Source organism: Sabethes cyaneus, chromosome 3 (assembly GCF_943734655.1).
Source record: "Sabethes cyaneus chromosome 3, idSabCyanKW18_F2, whole genome shotgun sequence".
Taxonomy (NCBI): domain Eukaryota; kingdom Metazoa; phylum Arthropoda; class Insecta; order Diptera; family Culicidae; genus Sabethes; species Sabethes cyaneus.
In genome coordinates, this window is record NC_071355.1 from 211,584,260 (window position 1) to 211,601,788 (window position 17,529).

At 40.4% G+C, this 17,529-nt stretch overlaps 1 protein-coding gene across 1 annotated transcript in view; it reads left to right on the top strand.

The window, feature by feature from the left end:
• Positions 1-1,637: 1,637 nt before the first annotated feature.
• Positions 1,638-17,529, top strand: part of LOC128742177 (thrombospondin type-1 domain-containing protein 4) — a 90,645-nt gene continuing 74,753 nt past the window's right edge. The window contains exon 1 of the mRNA XM_053838437.1: positions 1,638-1,707. The gene's annotated coding sequence lies outside the window, so the exon portion shown is untranslated. The remainder of the gene's footprint in view (positions 1,708-17,529) is intronic.

Consider the following 17,529-nt stretch of genomic DNA (forward strand, 5'->3'; position numbering starts at 1 on the left):
AGTAGTAGTAGTAGTAGTAGTAGTAGTAGTAGTAGTAGTAGTAGTAGTAGTAGTAGTAGTAGTAGTAGTATGGCTCCGTATGGCTCCGCCGTCTGCCCAAAACCGAGGTTTTGCGATCAGGCAGCCAGGAACCACCCAGCATCGCACCTCCTAGCTTGGCTACTCAATAGACCATTACCAGGTATGGCCACGCGGAGGCGCTAGAGTTGGCTAGAGCTATATTGGACGTTCCTCATTTGCCTTCCCCATTTCATACCCAAGTTTGCATCTCATAAAAGTACCTATAATACAAGGAAAACGAGTTTTGTTCACAGTGCGACCAAAAATCGTCAGCGAAGAGTAAACATTTTGGTCTGCACATATTCAAACGAAATCAAATTTATTTGTAAAAATTAATGTTTGTTGCTGACTATAAACTATTTCATTAAATTTCTTTTAGGCCATTGCAAATCATATTTAAAGTTTTTGTCACCCCCCCCCCCCCTTGTAAATTGGCTTGAAAAATCGGGGGGCAAAAAAATAATTTGTAGGATATGAGTCAAATTTCTTTTTATAAAATCAATTGTCTGTGGGCTCTACAGTCTGAAAAACCCGAAAAATGAGTCTCCGAGTTGAATTAACACTTCTAGCATGAAACAGAAATGGAAATTCAAACAATGGAATTTTCGAAAATCGTCCAAAAAATTTTTTCTTCGTTTTTGTCTTTTTTCGTATATTTTTGCATAGAAAATAATAACGTATATATTATAAGCAAGAATAGATTCGGTTTTCACGTTTAAACCTTAAATAAAAATTCTTAAAATCCATGTTTTTTTTTGCTCGATTAAAAAATTCACTTTGTTTTTTTTTCGCCCCCCCCTTCAGTGGCCGGACACCGGAAGGACAAAAACTTTATAAAATATTTGTAATGGCCTTATTTAATTTTAATAAATGTTGAAACTTAGATAATATAGCATCTATGGATAATCCTGCGGCAATCCAATATAATAATTGTTTCTTTATTATTACAGGTAATGTTTCACTGATTTATCTTAATCGGTAAGTAAGTATGATTTACAAATTGCAACCTACCGCACTGAAATTATAGTCTGTAAAGTATGTCCTTCATTAAAATCATCATCACGGGATATATCCAAACACTTTCCAACGTTCGTCGAGAGTGTCCATTACGAAGGCAATCGGAGATTTAACATTCCACATGCAGCAGCTCCCGAGCACCTGTCTGCTAGCGGGTACTAGTAGACTGCTGCATGCTTTGCTCCGTTCTGATTTTGTTTGCTTCTCGCCTGGCTTCGGGTGCAGCAGCCTGTAGCTGCGGGCGGTGAGCACTTCCCCGATGATGATGATGGAATGGAGCGTCTAGCGCCAGGTAAACGCCACCCACCCGACAGACAGCAGAGCAGTGTACAAAAGCAAATAACCCACCGGTGCTGCCGCCCGAAATGGAGCAGAGAAAAACAGAGAAGAGAGATGCGATCTACACACAGCACACAGCCAAGCCAGCCAGCCGAGAGGTGTCGGAAAATCTCTCCCGAAACGAAACTTCACTTCTGCTGCCTGGCCGGTCAGCGATTACGAAGAAAAGCATGTTCGCTGGCGCTTTCCAGTCTTTATCTAGATTCGGTTCGGCTCAGTTCAGTTGCGATCGGTACTCGGTCCTGGGCAAGGATTTGATCTATCTTCCTTTTTCCGGTTTGATCCGCTGTGGTTGGTATTTTCGGTGTCATTTTCGGTTTATGTCGACTTGTTTTCGGTGCACAAAAGTATCGTTTGAAATTTCGTTGTTTGCGATTGCTACCAGTGGAATGCTACCTGAGATTCAGGATCTTCAAGGACCAATCAAATAACATCAAGATGAACGTGTTTATGTGCAACATTTCGCGCCACCATAAAACCAGCAAAAGTTTACCTTCCGAATCGAAATCCTATTTGGTTCATACAATACCGAAGAACCTCCGTTAAAGGATAAGCTCCTTCGGTCCATTGTGGTCCCACATAAAAATGTGCAAATAATTCATTGTAATGTTCAGTGGAGTGAATTTCCCTTGTGTAAATCACCTTCAGCAATTTTTCATCCGAATTGGATGATCTGGTGGCTTTCTCGCGCAGGTGGTGGCGAGAAACGAGCTCCTATATATGGCGCTTTGTGATTGTGTGAAGTGATAAACTCAGAGATGAGAATAGACTCAAGGGTTTTTGATAACGCGGGCGGGAATTGAATTGTGTAGTCCCCACCAACTCCATCAGTGGTACAATCGGATGATAATAAACCATGTCTGTTGTCTCTGCTCCGAATGCCGGAGAGCCAGGGCCTAGATGGTGAACAGTGCGGTGTGTGTAGGCTAATGGTAAAACCCACATAAACCTAATGCAAACTGGGTAGGATAGTGGCAAAGAACATACAACATATCATATCAGCGCCCATTGTTGATTCTGATGGTGTTGTATTTAGTGTATGTAGAGATATGCTGCACCAGGGCAGGGGTACGGGATGGAATGGAAAAATTCATTTCAGAGATAACTATCGCAATCTAGTTAAAACAACAACGCTGCTACAATGCTGCGCCATCATCATCATCATTATCGTAGTCGAGGCTGGAAAAGGCATACTCGCTCTAAAGGCCTATATATCTCTAAAAATTCCTCCTTGTATGTAGACTGTATCACAATTTGTTTACTGCCTGGCTCTCCAGCGAGCTGTCCCTGTCTGCCTTACCTTACCAATCTAGTAAAGCATACTCCACACTAAAACCATGCGTTTGGAGATGCGATGTTGTTTTTCGTTTTAGCAATCGGTTATTCATATCTGCCGAGTTTGGCGTGATAATGTCATTCTGGGTGTGGATATTTAAACACAGTTGCGTCACTGCCTAGCTTGTCGTATGTGTGTTTTTGGTAGTTATTTATCATGGTCGCACGCGAATAAATAATCAGTCTCTCCATGTTCACTGGCTGTATTATGCTGTCAGACAAAAATTGAATCATATTGCTAGGAACCGCCCGTTCAAAATTCGAACGACGAGCGAGCGGCGTGAACAATAGACGTTGAAGGTACTGTGTTCCATTGCTTCGCGTCTTATTTTCGTCTTCTTTTACACTTCCCGGTTTAGTTGAGTTTGATTTATTACTGAGCTATTTTCAGGCAGCATAACCCGCTCAATCTAACAGGCGAGGACAATGGTTCTAGAACCACGGCATGGTTCATATTTCTCGAGGTTCCTTCCTACCGATTCTGGTTGCAGTTCATTCTATTTCATCAATCACGGAAGCGAAAATTAAATAATGAATATAACATAATCGTGAGCGGTGGTTTCAAGCATCCTATCAGAAAGAGGCTTTTAATGCAGTCGTTCGAGCGTATTTCGATGTTTGCAAACTTGCTTCTCATCTCAATGATTTATGTTTTTTGGCTTTTGTCTAGAACAATTTTTTATACATCGTGTCTCTCACCATATGCCTTTGCTTGTTAAGAACCGCGTATACTTTTTTCTAATCTTATTTAGTTTTATAAAATTTGATTCTGTTCTTTTTCGATGGTTTTTTCTACAGAGAATATACCACAATGAATAAATCAAGCTTTTCATGTAATTAAGATTTTCTGACTGTGAAACAAATCAGGATATTTCTCAATTTTTAACGAGTTGATAGAAAAAGGAAAAAAAGAAGAGAAGAAATGAACTAAAATATGGTGTTGAGACTATTTAAACAAGGGTTAAGCTCACATTCCACTAATTACTAGTTAGGTCGCGATCCAAAATAACAATTTGGGTTGTTTTATGCACTTATTACTATTCTTATGACAGATCAGATGGAACCATGTAAGGTGGCACCTTATGCGGGCGGTATTTGGTGAACTACAAACTAAAAACGGAGGTTGAAAGGTCAAAAGCAACTTGTAACTTCTGAGACGCCTATGAAATTGGCGACGTGTGGCCCAAGTACCATCCCGGCTCTATGCTAGACGATGATGAAACCATATCTGGCGAATATGGCGGGTGTGGGATGATATCGTCGTGTCGATTTTCCAATTGCGAGCGCAACTTTAACACTTGCTTGTTTGCGTACTGCGACGCTAGGTGTAAACGGAAACAATGTCAGCAGATTTGCCAAAACGTAAAAACCGTCTTTGATCAAAGGCCCTCAAAGGTGGCTTAACCTATCACTTGAAAACATTCTTAGGTAATTGTAAGTGATTAATTGGGTGTGGGCGTAATAATCGTGCATGAATGAATGATGGTATGAATGGAAATACCACATTAGATAAAAATATTGATCGCAGTGGTTTTAATCTTTCGACAAAAAATTGATGAAAAACGAATTGTAATAAAATTGTTTTGCCGAATGATTCATCTCGCCAAATATGCCGTTAATAAACTTATCTGTTAGGGATGGATAGCATGTTTGATATCGTATGACTATAACGATGTTTACAGTTTGACATTGTTTGTTGGGATGTAAGGATGGCCTTGAAACCAAACACCAGTAAAGTTAAAGTCAATGATAAATTAAAACACCTTTCGTCTGTCTGCGGCGCCATTGTCGAGATGTATGCTGTACTCACTTGCTATCGCTCGTTTGGACTTTACACGTAGCAAACCACTAAACCAGTTGTTTATATGAGAATGGTCATCGCTTCCAATTTTGAGACGCCACGGTTTCTTGTTCTCACTGATGTAGTCTCGCCGCACCCACTTAGCCCATCACTTTCTCTCCCAGACACACGCAGGAACATTTGTTTTCGTTTCGAAAATTCCCTTGTAAAAGAAGCGAAGCTTTTTTAGCAACTGCTTTGTGTCCGCCTTGATTTAAGTTGCGTCGTCCATTACTAAGCATCTCGGTTTTAGTGTCTTTCCGGGCCGTGAAGGCGTGAAGGCCGACGCATAGCATCGTTTTTTAGACAAACCAAATGGAAACATCTGCCGCATCTTCGGCGCAACGCAAATTAAAAGTTTCGGAGGACGTTCGAAAAGACTCAACACTTTCCTGGCCTTTACCAGATCATCTAGCTTTACTTTTTCATGGCTGTCTAATCGCCACCGGGTCCTCTGTGTCTTCTTAAATGACTTCATAACACGGGAACCGTTAAATGATGAATTCCCAGGTGTTTCTCAATCCATTTAATTCAGTCCAATTTTCCTCTTATTCAGTTCAATTTTCTACGACGGCGCACATAATTTTTGTTTGATCTGCTCTAGCTCAGATGCCATCACGGTAACAATTTAACAAATTGTGATGAATTTCCAACGTAAACATTATAATCTTAGTTAATGTCAGTTAATTTTATCAATTTTCTCCATAGTGCTAAAAAGTTACAAGCAATCGATATGTCTCATTTTTTTCGAGTACAATCTTTATTCCTAAATTGCAGACCCGTATTTTTTCAATTTAGGCAACTTAGGGTACACCTTTCTGAGTTTGGGATGGTCCCAAAATCGTCGTTTTTGCCAATCTTTTTTTAAATCACAGCTTATGAACCACTACATTAATTTTATTGATTTTGATACCAAATGAAATGTATTTTAATGAGTTTATCAAAAACTATAATAGACTGAAGCTTCAAGTTTCCTATGATTTAGAAACATTACATATTTTATTGTCATGGTGTCCAAGAAGATTTCCATCTTTTATATTTTTCTGGAAAACTGAGAATGTTTTACATAACATATCGTAATATCAGAAAAGTAGTCATTTTCAGTTTTAGGAAAATAAATTAAAAAAAAAAATAAAGTTGCGAGACAGCAATGGGGTCACATAGTGTTTTGTTTTACCTGCAGTAGCAAGGATTTCTTTGGCAAAGAAACGCATACCTCAAATTTGGTGGTTGACTACAATACGGGTGATGAGGCAAAATTTGTATCTAAAAACATCTCATCTCCATCCACTAATGGCGGAATCTGGAAGACGTGTTCCACGCTTAGATAAAGGTTATAGTGATTGGTTTTCTTCAGTCTACTGTGGTTCAAGGGTTACGTAATATTGGCAAATCATGGCTACCTAGGAGAAAACCTACGTTCGAATCCGGAACCTATTTCTGGCAGCATAGAGCTGGGATGACTGCTGTCGTATCGAGAATTCCTCCACTGTACTCGGTCCTGGGCTACTTGTCGCCAATGCGTTGAGCGTCTCGTCTCGACACACGCAAGTCAGCTACTCAATGCTCCATGGAGGAGCTCAATGTGCTAGATGGCTCGATCAGGTTGAGCCATCTAGCACATTGAGCTCCTCTATTCCTAGTACTGGTGAAGTTCTGGATGCTCTTCAGAGGTGAAGTTCTGGATACTCTGCAGATTTCAGTGCACAGTCGTCTGGCATCCTTGCGACGTGGTCGGTCCTCGCAACATCTTTCGTTCAAATACGCCACAAATACGTCGGCTTTAACAAATCATTTTTTTCTATCGCAGCCACACTACCGCGCATTCAAATCCACATCGTTCATTTAGTGGTGAAATACGAACGCTATGCATAACACAACCAGCAGTTCGCTCAGTCATGCTTCCGATTGTACAGCAGAGCGAAAGCATTCTGATCTTTCCTTAGGAACATTTTCGTTTCGATCAAGTTTCCTTTACAGTTTGGAGCACTAAATGACCGCCCAGCCAGCACCAACTCGTATATCAAAGTACAACAATTATCGTATATATCTCTTAATCAACTCGGAATCGTAACTAATGCTTAATAAAGTGCGCCCAAGTTGATTTTCTATCGTATAAAATGACAGTAACTGACACACATAAGATATTCAGCACAGAATCGTATAGCAGCACGGAGCGAGCCGGGTTAAATCGGATATTATCGTTTATAATTACTTAGATAGCTGAAACGCGTATATTTATTCCTCATCAAGTATTTCGCCTCCAAAATAGTACGAATATGTCAGTTTTGCCGCATCAAATACGATTTATTAGCATGTATATATGTGCGTAATGCTCATTTTTAACTTTTTTATACATATAAAATTGCTAGCTGGGCGCTCTATCGCATGATTCAGTACTACAAAAAACAACCACTACATGTGCATGGAAGTTTATCAGACGCCGTCCGACTCAAACACATATTTTGCTTGCGTTGGACCGATGCCGGGCGACAAGCTTTTACTGCGGGTAGACGAGTTGGACCGCTCCCGCAGTTTACACTCTTAAATACGAACGCAAAGCGGGAAAACGACTGTTGGTTTCTCTTCAGAGGCCACTTAGATTGTAGGCGGCAGTCTTCGCACGCGGCAGAGTGACTGGACTCAAAAACCAGTCAAATGATCGTTTTCGATCACAAGTGGACTGCAGAAAGCGTATGCATTCCCGCAGTCACGGTCAACTTGCGATCCCTTATCAAGCCCTGACGACAAGTCCACGCATGTCTTCCGTAAGAAATGTTACAGTCTCATGCCCATAGAGGACTATCGGTCTGATTAGCATTTTGTACATGGTCAGCTTTGTGCGGCGGCGTATGCTCCTTAATCGAAGCGTCTTGCGGAGAGAAAAGTGGGCTCGACTACCAGCTTGAATGCGTCGTCGAATCTTCATACTCGTATTATTGTCGGCGCTGACTAAAGATCCCATATATATGAACTCATCAACCACTTCCAGTCTATCGCCGTTAATAGTCACTATCCGTGGGAGACGAACGTTATTTCTTCTAGAGTATCTTCTTACCATATTTGTGGTTTCCGACGCGTTGATTTGTAACCCTATTCTCCTTGTCTCCGTTTTTAGTCTGATGGATTGCAATTTTATGCTCGATTGTGTCGTATGCTGCCTTGAAATCCATGAAAATAAGATGCGAGGACACGTTGTACTTTCGACATTTCTGAAAGATATGTCGGAGAGTAATAATTTAATCCGTAGTAGCACGGGCAGCTATAAAGTCCACTCTACGAGTTCTCTTTTAACCGCCCAGTTAGCTTCGAGGTACGATGCTGGTCCAACAAGCCAGTCGTCGTATGTTCAAATACAGGCTGGGGGGTGCACAATGAGCAAAAACGAGCTCGTATCCCAAGCTTTAGAAGCCGCTGGTTTGGAATGTAACAAGATATCTATTTTCATGTAAAAAAATGCAGGAAATCGATTGGTGATGGTTTCATCCTGCGCAGATTTCGGGAAGTTTTCTATTTTGCCCTATTTTGCTCAAAAATCATGATAAAAGCTAATAAACAGTATAAAAACTTATTTGCCGCCGGGGAAACGAACTTAAATAGCTTCCAAATTTTGTCAAAATAACAGAAGCATAAAATTCCATCCATTTCATACTGTGTGAAATGCAAGAATAATCCATTTTGCCCAATTTACTCCTTTATACATAGATAACCTAAGTAAAGCGATTAAAACTAACTCAAAGGTAAAAACGGTCTTCAAAAAAATGTGTTATTGTTGAGTTATTGAGTATGAGTAATTGTGCAGAATTGCTTTTTTGGAGTACTTTTTAAATAAATCATGAATATAAGATGATTTTAATAGTTTGAAAAGATGCGCTGTATTTTATTGATAAACTTCTCCAAAGACACCATCGTTGAAAAAATTTTTTACGCAATAGCAAATGAACGTGTTTTTTTTTGTATGCCAGAAAGGCATTGGGTTAAATGAACGTGTTAGGGGAGAATCAAGCAAAACGAAACGATTGTGAATTCATTACGGTACTAAATCGATGATAATTAACTCTCCTGATGTTTTTCGAGTAAATTGGTACTATTCGAGTTTATTCCCCTGTCTTTGAATTAGTTTTAATCGCTCTAATTAGGTTTTACTATGTATTTGGGGGTGAGTTGGGCAAAAAGGACTATATCTGCATTTTACACAGTATGGAATGGATGGGATTTGATTCTTCTGATATTTTAACAACATTTGGAAGCTATTTGAGTTCGTTTCACGGGCGGCAAATAAGTTTGGTTACTGTTTAATTAGCTTTTAACATGATTTTTGGGGAAAGTAGGGCTAAATGGACCACTTCCCGAAATCTGTGCAGGATCAAACCATCACCAATCGGTTTCCTGCATTTTTTACATAAGAATAGGTATCTTGTAAGATTCCAAACCAGCGGCTTCTAATTCTTGGGATTACGAGCTCGTTTTTGCCCATTGTGCGGTGCTTGCTAGATAGAGTTAGTAGGATCGTTACCCTGGCCCCGTAATTTTCCTGTACTCTAAACAGCCGGCTGCGAAGTCCGTCGCTAAAGAAGGGTAATGTGTAATGACGGTTTAAGCCCACGGCTTTGCTTTTTTACGAGTTCTCTTGAAATTGGGGATAAACGTCGTAACAAAATCTGAGAGAACATCTTGTAGGCGGCGTTGATTGGCGTACGGCTGCGGCAATTACAGCAATTGAGCCGGTCGTCCGTTTTATAGATTGGACAAACCACTCTTCCGGTGGTTTCTCCTCATTCTGTACACGGCAATACATGGCCAAATTCTCCCTCGTGGTAATGCTTAGGTGCAATCATTTCGTGCACTCGAAGTTTCTTTACCTAGCATCACAGTTGCGGCGTCATTGACAGATAAGCGTATCTTACGGAATTGAAGTACCTAGCTCCACAGAAGAAAGTAGAGCTTCATCCGGTACTCGCGCGTAGTCCTCGACAACTCGCGGGTTGCCTAATTGCCGAATGGTCAATCGAAAAGGACGGGTTTGTCGCGAGGTATATACCGCCGATAGTTTGGAGCGGACAAGTACTGCTGCTGGATAATTTTCGCTGATCATCAGGCCTCGGGAAACTGCAAAGTTGACACATTGCCCGATTATCGGTTTATCGCTTCTTTGCTGATCTGGGCGTTCATATCCCCGATGACGATCGTGATGTCTCGTGGCAAACAGCTGTCGTACGTTGCCTCCAGCTGCGCATAGAATGCTTTCTTCTCATCATCGGGTCTACTTTCGTGTGGACAGTGCACGTTTCTGATGATGTAGTTGAAGAAATGGTCTTTTATCCTCAACATACACATCCTCTCGTTGATCGCCTTCCAGTCGCGATCCAGCAATCTGTCGACCATTACAAATCCCATTCCCAGCTTATTTGTCGCTCCATCTCCGCTCTGTTCAAATGAGGCATTACCGCCCCGGATCCTCCACATCTTCTCGCCTTTGCCACGATTTCGGGGTTCTAACTAGTCGAGCAGCACCCTGTTGTCACCCACGAAATTCAGTGACCTGCTGCTCCAGGTGCTTATTTCGCCGCATGTGTCCATGTCGAATGTTTCGAGTTAAATTTTATTGATTTTTGGTGGTGTAGGTGTAGGTGTAGGTTGCCTTACCGAAGCCATGCTACCGAGTCTAACGATGGGTGTAGTGCCGAGACAAAACATTTCTCAATTCAGTCGCCCGCTCCGGATCAGACGCTGTTGTGTGCCGCTCCTAACCTGGAGTAGAACCGCGCACTTGGTTGTGGCATCGTCAAGCCACCAAGAGCCATCCCTGGCATGGGAACAGACGCTCAAGGCTGAGAAGGCTATTCCTCGTTACTACACTCAGCGTTCACGTTAGTGCCTCCTTCCCTGAAGATATACAAGCTTAGTTTCAACCGGGTTTGATTATTCGATCTTCGTCATATGAACTTTGAAAACAAAAACAGCGAAATATGCGATAAGAAGTACTTTCAATCGTTTAGATTCCCAGGAGGGAAACTAGTTAACTAAACGATCGAAATATGATTGTTTTTCCATTGAAAAACAATTTGAGCGTTAAAGTAATTGAAAGCATCAAGATGCCTTTCGTTAATAACTAACTGATACTTACTGTAAAACTGTACTATTTAAAAGTAATTTATAGCGGTATAGCAATGAACTGTGTTTTATTAATTTTGTAGAATTGTGCAGTACTAAACAATTTAAATATAATCCTAAAATTTAATATATTTCAAATTAAACCTTTTGGGTGTCTGATGTATGATTATAATGTGAAATTGAATAATAAGTGATTTTTTCCTCCCATTTCGGGTGTGTCATGCAAACAATTTTATTTATTTTACCTACCCTTTTTTAATTCGACCCAACTATATATTAAATGAGCTTTAAAAAGCGGAACATTTTATTCACGCTATAGTGGAATGAGCATATCGATTGAAATTAAACTTTCATGTCCCTAAATTGCTATAACCCGTAAATCCATTTATCGGCCGATCAGTTCACATTTGTACTCATCGCACAATCATCCACCGATTCGTTCGCTATCGTTTCCGGTGTACGACCACATTTGCTCAAAGTTCAAATATTTCCTTTTTTCTTACGGCTCATTTCAATGTATACAAAAAGAAAAAAAACTAATGCTACCTAACATATAGAAGGGCAGTCTAGGATAAATCAAAGAGAAAATGGAAAACTCAAACCGAGCACGAAACGGGCTCTTTTGCGGTAAGCTGCCGTTGACAGGCCGAATTCTGGGGCCCGACCAGAGCGACTAATCCCGTTCTTATATAGAGACCTAGAACCTAACGGCCGCAGGAAGCGTTCTCCGCTTCGCCGGGGAAAGGTGCGAAAACATACGAAAACTTTTGTTCCGTCTGGGATAAAGAAGTAAAGAACAGGACGTAGGTAATAGTCAAACAAACGGGCATGAAGTTGGCGGCAAATTGCTGGCAAATGTACCAAAGTAATGTGCAACTGTTGCGAAACGATTTGTTATCATGACTTTAAATTTCTTTTAAAATACTGGTTGGGTTGTAAGGACGAGGCTTAAGTACGATTAACAACAGTTCACTTACTTTATTTATGATCAACTGGGGAATAACATGCACATAAAAAAATGAGGGGTTTTATTTCTAAATGTACCACTGCCGGTACGCTTACCCTACAGTGTCAGTACAATTTAAACGCCTAAATCCATTTTCAAGTTTTCATTACAAGCGGTGTTGTATGAAATTCGAATTCGCTGGCCAAGAAGTATCAAAGTTAAGCAGGTTGGTTTGTTAAGAGCATTATGTTTCGCCAATTGTCATGCTCAACTATGAAGAGAAAGTATTGGATGTAAATTATGCACAAATCTGCCAATTCACGATTCGAAATGTTACATATTCCAACCAATTTCTTAGACTAGAATGATCCTCAAGGGTGATCCACAATATGACCGCAAAAGCAGATGCGTATGCAAAACGAAATCCATTTCCATTTTCCCTAAGAAAATGGTAATCTATTCAAGCAGAGCCATGAAACCACGCATCCGTCTGTCACACTTCAGAAACTTCATTATCAAATTTGCTTCTCTCGAATTGCACAATGGATGAATGACTCCACTTACCAAGTGGACTTTCGGCAACGATTTTTTTTCTTCTCGGTACTAGACCTGCAACAACGAACGATACTGCTCTTATAAAGAACAGAGCTCCCACTCCCAGAAAAAAAGCGACACCAAATGGGATCTGAAGTCCTTGTGTGATTATTAGGACTCAAACCTGGGCGGAACGGTTCGACTAGGCCCGTTTTCATTCCCACTCTGCTGAAAGCAGATAATAAAAAGTGAAATTGATGAAAAAACGCACTCGGCAGGAAAACTGAATTTTCCATCGGATTTTTTTTTCTCGATTCACACGCCTGCCAGCCACCGCGTTATAGAGACTGGCAGAGAGGTAAAGGAAAAAAAATTCGCAGGCACTAAAAAGAAGAACAAGCCAACCGAAACAGTACGGTGAAATAGCGCAACCGAGAAGATGGTTAAGTTTTAATTGAATTTCAGAATGTTTCGGCCGAAGAAAGGATGCACATGGTTGACTGGCTGTCCGCACAGAATTGAATTGATGAAGTGAGCTGTAATAAGTTCAGTGTTACGAATTCAACTCGACGTGAACGTGATTCTAATTTAATTGTTATTCAGCTTATCATTCTTTCTTCATTTGAATGTTAAGACTTTATTGTATTATGGGTCTAATAAATGAAAAATAGTTAAATACTTCCCTTTTCATTAAATCTTGCAATTTCTTAAACATTTGTAGAAGACTCTCTACAAGATGCTGGCAGCTAATCTCAAGATATCGAGATACTGGTATTTTCAATGTTTTGACGTCAAAACACTTTTTTGTTTGCAATTCCTATGGTCTGATATCTGATCAGGGCTTGTGTCTATTTGTTGCGAAGTTGCGATTTTAGCTGAAAATTTTTGGTTGAACTTAAAAGCCATGGAATGTTATCGTTATACCTCATTAACCCTTAAATCAGTTCGCTATTTTATCAACTGATGTTCCCAAAACAAAATGTCCAAAGCGCAGTTTTATGGTAATAGAAGCCAAAGATATTGCCACCTCATTTGAATCATCTAGACCATCTAGAGCGACCGTGCACCTTTCGAAACTATTTCGAGTCGATCTAACCGTAGCTCATCATTAGCACTATTTGAAACCGAACAGGACGCGGACTTTGCTTTTGAAAAGTACCGAGAATGCTGGCCTCAAACCGCCACGTGACTAGATTAGCCTTGTGCGACCGCTAAGCCGGGTGCGTTTGAATGCAGCTGACCTGGCTGCTGCCAACCGGTGGCTTTATCATATCGTCACGCGGCGGGTTGGCTGGCAGACGTACCTGGTAAGTGGTTCTATTATGATATCGGACTGAAAAGCTGGACTCGGCAGCCAGCATTCCCTCTAGTGGACGTCGGCTTTCGCTGCCGGTGCGCTGCCGTGGCGTGTGGCTACCGTGAACGGATGAGCAAATTCAATTGGTTACGCACGTATGTACCTTCGGCTTCGGTTGCATCGATTGGCTGCTGCCCTGGTTGTGGCAGGGTGTTTGAGCAAACACACGTTGTTGTGTACCAAAAGCCTTTATCCGCCACCAAATAAATTATCTTGCGGATTCACTAGGCTACTTGGTGAGGGCGGCCCTTCGAGACGCGTAATTGCGCGTAACTTCACAGCGAAGCACAGTAAAGTTAAATTATTTTCGAGTATTTACCTACAAAGTGTAACCATAGCAAACACTTCGAAAATCATTTGAGTTGTTTCTCAGTAACTATTCTGCAAGTTATCCCACAATCAGGACATGCCCTTTTTGGTCGCTGGTGTACGCAGACAAGCGCACAGTCTGATATGACGGTTGAAGCCTGACCGTACGTAGTTTAGAGCCGAGCGAGCGCAGCCCGAACCGACAACGGCACAGAAGTCAATTTACCGCGGCTGCCACCAGGAAGGCGTATGATAATTGATTAGCACAGGAAGGATTTATTTATTTATAAGCGTGCTCCGTTATTCAACGGCTAAATTGTTGTTGTTTATCCAGTAAATAGTTTAACACGACGTGGAAACAAGGTGCACACGGTGCTGATAAGCGCACGGGGAGACGGCAACCGTGTCTAGTGGTTCCGGGCTACCTAACCTGAGAGACATGTCGGGAAGAATAAATCTGTGAACCTGAACTAGGATGGAATTTTCTAGTGCATCATACCGGTACGACACTGCTCGGCTTTATTTTGTTCACTTAATTAAAATGTTGTTTTGTGGATTAGTGGATTAGCTTTATGACGATAAAGCCGAAGTTAAACAGGAAATTCGGAGAAGCCCAGCTCAAACATAAAAAAGACAGTAAGACAAATATTATCCAGATCCGAAATTTATTATCTAGAGAAAATCCGCAATAAACAAATTGACAAGATTCTATAGAATTAAAATGAAAACACCGCTTGCACCAGTTTGCACAAAATAAGTAAAACTTTGAACCAATTTATAAAAAAAACATTGAGATACACTCGAAAATACTAAGACAAAGCTATTAAATCATGTAAAGAGGCAAGAAAAGAATTAAATTAAATTGACGTTGGAAGAATGGCGTCTACGTCTAAACTAATTTAAACCCCATTAAACTTAACAGTTAAATTTTATGTCAATTTTATCTTGACGTATTGTAACGTAGACTTTGTTTCAATTACCTTTGTTTTGACGTAGGACTATGTCTTTGTTTACAATACCGAGTAGCAGTTTGTGAAATCGAAATTAAAAGTGGAACATTTGAATGATAGATTTTACATCTTGATAGCTACTATACAACTGAACGAAACATATCTGTTATATGTCCTAGATAGATAAAATGTCCAGCAATTTTTAGTGACGTATTCATAACAATCTTTTATACGCATAATAGTAAAAATGTATGTAAACTTTTAAGGTCTCAATTCCCCAAACATTTTCTTAATAATTACCTTGCTTCACAGGCAGTATGGTATCTTTTTATAATAAGTATAACTACCCCCCCCCCCCCACACACACACACATACACACACACACATTTGTAATCAAAGACATGACAATATCGTTGCTATCCTTGAAGAAGACCAAAATAATGAAGCTGAAACGTCGGAGGGAATTAAAACCGCCTGTTCTAATTTTCGTAATAGACGAAGAGATCATAAAAGCATTTTTACTATGCTTTACTATGACAGGGTAAAAAGTATTTTTATTTTTAATCTTCGACCTGGCTTTCACTTTTTGATTTATCAGACAATTAAAAACTATTTAACTTGTCCGCCCACTAAGCTTCGAAGTACGATGCTGGTCTAATAAGCCATTCGACGTATGTTCGAATCTAAGCTAGGCTAGATCCGAATCTAGCTGGACGGTTCTTGCTAGATAGAGTCAGTAAGACCAATGCACTAGCCCCGTAAATGTCCTGTACTCTATCTAACAGCCTACTGCGAAGTCTATCGATTAAGAAGGGTAAAGTCATAGAAGGATATTTAAACCCAAAGCTTTTCTTTTTTTAACAAGACTGAACCTGGTAATGTTCAGCAAAGTTATAGATTTGGACAAAAGCTAAAAGATAGCCTACATGAATCTGCGAACCGTTCTTCCGTTGTTTCGTGGTTTCCTGTCACAAGGAAAGTGGTCACCCGTTATCATTTTTATATGTATACTAGCTGACCCGACAAACTTCGTATTGCCACAAATTAACCTGTGTTGTACATAAATCATGCCTCTCGGATGATCTTTGTCACAATCTCGAGTTTTGCAAGTTTCTGAGGAGTTCAATCTTAGATGATTAATTTTGGCAATTACGTAACTATGAAAGCATCCCGGGTAACCAATAAGCATCACCAATGCTATTCAAATGCAGGCCAATAAGCATTTAAGTCGCCTTAAATGCTATTTTGGCAAAATATACAGCTACTTTACTGATAACCTTCTTATAGTGCTGACAATGCTAATTTACAGCTAATTACCGACACGAAGAATTTAAATACAATTTTGGGTGCCAATTTACATCACCTATGCAGTCAAAAGCTAATATACAACAACGTACAGTATAAAATGCCAGATACGCTGATTTGCTGCTTATGTTAATGCTTATTAGTTACAAGGAATGGGTAGTTTAATATACAAATTTGCAATTTTTCCTCACAGTAAAGTAGAAAACAACTCCCCTGTCCCCTCATTGCATAGCAAGAAAGCGGATAGTAATATTCGCCATGATTGTACAACGTTTCGCCGAATATCATTTTGGGAAAAACCTTGAGCGGAATGTACCATTTCACGGAAAACTTTTTTGAGGAAAGTACCATTTCGGGATCCTCTCCTTACTCGCTGTCGCTCGTTCCAGGAAACCCAGGTAGACCTAGGAAAACAAATAAACCTAGACAGTAGTGATTTCTGCGGGGAGTTGCCTCCCCCTCAGTGGGCGGCGCTTCCGACGGCGGGTCGCCGGCAACACTCGCAGCCGTCTCGTCCTGAATGATTTAGTGTTACTATAGATAGTTTTTGTGGTCTTGTTATTGACTAATGTTTTATGGAAGAGTCTCGAATTTCTCGAGTTCGATTAGTTTTTGAGTTTCTGTCGCAAAAATTTCTGTTTTATTTGTATGAGAGTCCATATCCCCCTACCACAAGTGAGGGTGAGAGGTCTCTAACTATCATAAAATAAATTCAAGACTAAAATCTCCCAAATGCCAAATTTGATTCCATTTGCTTGATTAGTTCTCAAGTAATAAGGAAATTTGAATTTCATTTGTATGGGAGCCCCCCCTGCTAAACAGGGGAGGGGTCTTAATTCATCATAGAAAAAATTTCCGCCCCCTACAAGCCCCACATGCCAAATTTGGTTCCATTGCTTGATTAGTACTCAAATTATAAGGAAATTTGTATTTCATTTGTATGAGAGCCCCCCATCTTAAAAGAGGAAGGGGTCGTAATTCACCATAGAAAATTTTTCTGCCATCTAAAACTCTTACATTCCAAATTTGGATCCATTTGCTTGATTAGTTCTCGAGATAAGAGGAAATTTGCATTTCATTTGCATGGAAGCCCACCCTCTTAAAGGGGAGAGGGGTCCTAATTCAGCATAGAAAATATTTTCGCCTCCAATAACCTCCACATGCCAAATTTGGTTCTATTTGCTTGATTAGTTCTCGAGTTATGAGGAAATTTGTATTTCATTTGTATAGGAGCGCCTCCCCCCACTCCCATAGTGGGGAGGGGTCCTAATTCATCATAGAAAAAATTTTTGCCTCCAAAAACACCTACATGCCAAATTTGGTTCCATTTGTTTGATTAGTTCTCGAGTTATGAGGAAATTTGTATTTCGTTTGTATAGGAGCCCCCCCTTTTTAAAGTGGGGAGGGGTCCTAATTCACCATA